Source organism: Syngnathoides biaculeatus, chromosome 9 (genome assembly GCF_019802595.1).
Source record: "Syngnathoides biaculeatus isolate LvHL_M chromosome 9, ASM1980259v1, whole genome shotgun sequence".
Taxonomy (NCBI): Eukaryota; Metazoa; Chordata; class Actinopteri; order Syngnathiformes; family Syngnathidae; genus Syngnathoides; species Syngnathoides biaculeatus.
In genome coordinates, this window is record NC_084648.1 from 7,469,733 (window position 1) to 7,474,771 (window position 5,039).

Genomic DNA, 5,039 nt, shown 5'->3' on the forward strand with positions numbered 1-5,039 from the left:
CCGTCGTGGGCTGTGTTCTACTTCTACTCCTCCTCCTCAGCAGCAGCTGGACGCAGGTGACGATGGAGGGACTGCTGAGATGCGACGGCAGAGACGAGCAGAACAAGTCCATAGTGTTCAAGTGGGACACATCCTGTCGGGAAGGAGGCTCGTGACGTTTGCGTGCATGGCGAAAAAAGTGTTTTCCTCTGCAAAGGTCGTTCAAGACTGGCTGCTCGCCAGACACTCGACTCACGCTACCTCTGATTTTCTCTCTCTCTCTCTCTCTTTTACTCCATCTTCTCTTATCCCTCCTCCGAATCTTCTCTCATGAATCAAACCTGACTGGTAGAGGCAACTTCAAATTAAGAACGGTAGTTGTGAAGTAGAGCCAATCTATAATAGACTCCAGGCATTCCATAACAGAATGTACAGTCATACTATATTAAGTGCTAACAATACTAAATATGGGCAGTCCTTCCGTTTTGCCTCGTCATCCAGAGTGAAGTCAGCCAAATTCCGCAGAGACATTTATATACTATACAAAACTAAATATATATATATACATACGGTTATACTTGTGCCTTTTTAAATTATGATAAAATACTTTAATATTTTACAGTATGACTATTTGTTCAAGTAAAATTTATCTTTAACAAACATCACTTTATTGAAAATAAAGTACACCTTTTTTATTTTCATAAAAATAAAATAGTTCATGACGTTATATATGTGGAGTACATGTTTAAAAAAATGAATGACAAGTATATTTGTAGAAATAAATAAAGGTCAAAAGAAAAGAACATTTCAATTAGGTGACTGATGGTGTAGTGGTACACAAGCCTGACTGGTGCGGGCAGCGTGGAATCGATTCCCGCTCAGTGCCCTGCGACTGACTGGCGACCAGTTCAGGGCGTAGTCTGCGTTTCGCCCAATGTTAGCTGGGATGGACGCCAGCACTCCCGTGACCCTCCTGAGTATAAGTGGCTTGGAAAATGGACGAACATCTATCCATCCGTTTTCTGAGCCGTTTATCCTAACGAGGGTCGCGGGAGTGCTGGAGCCAATCTCAGCTGTCATCAAGCAGGAGTCAGGATACACCCTGAACTGGTTGCCAGCCAATTGCAGAGCATATGCAGAGAGACAACAGTCACACTCACAATCACACATGGCGGCAATTTAGAGGCTCCATTTACTGCATGTTTTTGGGATGTGGGAGGAAACCCATGCAGCCACGGGGAGAACATGCAAACTCTACATAGGCAGGGATGGAATTTGAATCCCAATCCTCAGAACTGTGAGGGTAACGTTCTACAGCTCCGCCACTGTACTGGATGATGGACATTTTAATTTCATTTTAATTTGATAGGTATCATGACTTTGAAAGCTCCTGATGGCTAACTGACTACTTGAGCTGATTGATGGCACACCTGAAGATATATTTAGGATATATTTAAAGCCATACCTCAAACACTTTTCTTCCGTGTTTGAAATAATGGGAAAATCAAAAGAAATCAGCCAAGAAATCATGGAGCTCCACAAGTCTGGCACATCCTTGGGTGCAATTTCTAAATGCTTGAAGGTGCCATCCATATCTGTTCAAACAATTATACAAAAGTATAAACATCATTGGAAACTCCAGCCATCACATGGTTCCGGAAGGAGTTGGGCTGTCTGTCCCAGAGATGAATCCCCTTTGGTCTGAAATTTGGGAATAAACTCCAGAAAAAAAGTTAAAGACCTTGTGAAGATGCTGGCTGAAGCTGGTAAGAAAGTGTCATTATCCACAGTGAAAAGAATCCTGCACTGACAAGGGCTGAAAGGCCACTCAGAGAGAATGAAGCCATGACTCCTAAAGAAACATTGAAAAGCCAGATAACAGTTTGCAAAAAGAGAATGTGATAAGGAAGTGAAGAAACGGGTCCAAGCGGGGTGGAACAGTTAGCGGAAGGTGTCTGGTGTTCTATGTGACAGAAGAGTCTCTGCTAGGATGAAGAGCAAGGTCTATAAAACAGTGGTGAGGCCCCCCATGATTTACGGATTAGAGACGGTGGCTCTGAAGAAACAACAGGAAGCAGAATTTGAGGTAGCAGAAATGAAGACGTTGAGGTTCTCGCTAGGAGTGGGGAGGTTGGATAGGATTAGAAATTAGCTCATTTGAGGGACAGCCAAAGTTGGATGTTTTGGAGACAAGGTTAGAGAGAGCAGACTTTGATGGTTTGGAGATGTCCAGAGGCGAGAGAGTGAATATATTGGTAGAAGCGTGCTGAGGATGGAGCTGCCAGGCAAAAGAGCGAGAGGAAGACCAAAGAAAAGGTTGATGAGAGAAGACATGAGGGCAGATGGTGTTAGAGAGGAGGATGCACGAGATGGGCTTAGATGGAAAAAGATGACATGCTGTAGCGACCCCTAACGAGACAAGCCGAAAGATAAAGAAGACGAAGACAATTTGCAAAAAGATACAAAGACAAAGATCTTAATTTCTGGACACACATCCTGTGATCTGTTGAACCTAAAGTGGCGCTGGTTGCTCATAATGACCAACATTACATCTGGAAGAAAATCCAGGAAATTTGTAAGCCTGAGAACATCATCCCAACTGTGAAGCATGGAGGTGGCAGCATCATGTTGTGGGTCTATTTTCCCCAATAGAAACAGGAGATCTTCATAAAATAAACGGCACCGTGAAGAAAGAATATTAGATGGAGATATTAAGGCAACATCACGAGACATCAGTGGGGAAACTAAAACTTGGGTGCAAATGGGTCTTTCATGTGGAAAATGGTCCTTAGCATACTGCTAAAATGATTGAAAAGTGGCTTGAGGATAATGAAGTCAATGTCTTAGAGTGGCCATCCCAAAACTCTGAACAAATCTCATCGAAAATTTGTGGCTAGATCTGAAAAGGCGTGTGCAAGCAAGGCAACCGACAAACCTGACTAAGTGACACCAGTTCTGTCAGGAGGAATGGGCCGCCGCCCTCTTTATGAGGTGACATTTTAGTAGTTGCGTGTGCACTTTATCATCTCGGTGCCCTCTGGCGACACGACGGACTCACTTTTGTCTCCACGTGTGACAAGCTGATGCAGCACATGCAGAAGGTCAACCTCATTTAATGGTCAAATGTTACCTTACACACAATAGTATGTGTTATCATAATTTAATTATCATCATAATTTACAACACTAAAAGAGCGTCTTCACACACCCACATCCCTAAAACTGTACTTTGAAAGACTATTTTGAAAACCCGGTCTTCAAGCCCATATTTGACACATTTAAAACCTTTTCTTGAACCTCTAATTCAACTTTAATTTCAAACAGTTTTTAAACTCTAATTTGACACTCTTATGCTGTCTTGAAATCAAATGCTGTCATTTGTGGTCGTTTGCAGGAAAATGATGTTCCAAATGTCTGCAGTGTCATTGTCACATTGCTGACCACACTGGGGCAGCAAAGCACCGTCAACAGTCCAGAAATCATGAATAACTCTTATTTTTTTATAACAAACATTTGATTTTTATTAAGATCATATCCTCATTGTTCAATCAGTCTGCTTTCTTTTCTCTTTACAGTAGTTGTATGTGTGTGCAATTATTATTTTTTATTATTATTATTAGTGGGTCACAGTTAGGAATTCACAAGTCATTGGCACTTTGAACACGTAGGGGATACGAGGGGGTTTTTGGGGGCGGGGATGGGGTTACTGACACAAACATGGGCCTCATGTTGGCGTGGTGAGTATTTGTCACTGCATGTAGTCTTATTTGCCCCTAATCAACTGCTCGTTTGTTTCCTATGTGCTGCTGAGTAATGAAGAATAAAAAGCTCATGCTGCTCAGAGCACATCTAACAAACTCCCAAAGGGCATCCACATGTGATCATGAACACTTTATATAAGATATATTTGTATTTATTTATCTATATTTAATGTACTGATATAGCGGAAATGAGACAGAAAAAACACCAGAGACGAGTCATTCTCGGTTGCTATGGCGATGTGTGAGGTAAGACTGTGTTTGCATGGACTCTCAGCGCGGGTGGCCGCATTGCGTAAAGTCATCGCTTTGCAAGGGGGAAAAAAAGTCATTATTACGAGATGGGGGAGGGAATAAATCCAGATTTCTACACTGATTACGTTGGAATTCAGACTTTGATACCTCATGATTTTAAAAAAAATTGTGTCACAAGAAAATCCCAATTTTTTAAAGAAATCATAAATCGTAAGTTTTGTTTTAATTGCAATGAAAATGCAAATTTTACAATAATGGCCAAATTTGTGAGGAAAATGAGAAATTTCTCAATTTTATGACAAAGTCTTAGTATTACACTAACGTTATGGTGGAAATCCTATTATAATGACAAAATTGGAATTTACTGGGAAAAGTCTTACTAATACGAGGGGAAAAAAATACAGTAGTCAAATTTGTTCAAGAATATATGTTTAGACAAAAACTAATTTTGAATAATTTGGAAGAAAAACATAAGATTTAGAGGGTGTAAAATGTTATAAAGTTGCAATTATGTGCTAAATTTATTATTATTTTTTTCTTACATACAGTAAGCGTGGCTGATCGTCAATCAAAAAGTCATACTACTAGAGAATAGTCAGAATTTTGCAATTAAAAATAAAAATATTAACCCCTCCCAAAAAAATCTACTTATGAAGATATTTCTAATTTAAAAAGTTTCTTTCAGCTTGTCCCTTTCGGGGTCGCCACAGCGTTTCATCTCAGATGAATTTAAAAAAAACATGAGAAAAGAACAATTTCCAACTCAGAATTTTAAGGAATTTTTCTTTGGCCGATCACTGCAATTGTTGAAGACAATTTTTTTTTTTAATAACAAGGGGGAAAGAAAACTAATTTGTTTTCCCCAAAGAGATGTAATTTTACAGACAAAAATGTGCTATTAACTCGGAAAAGAAAATCTGAATTTCACAAATGAAAGATTTTTTTCCCCTTGAATATCGAGGACCTAGCAGAGCGTCCACATTACCCGCCATAACATCACAAAATGGCTGAGAGCTTCCGAGGTAACATTTTTTCTTTAAAAAAAACA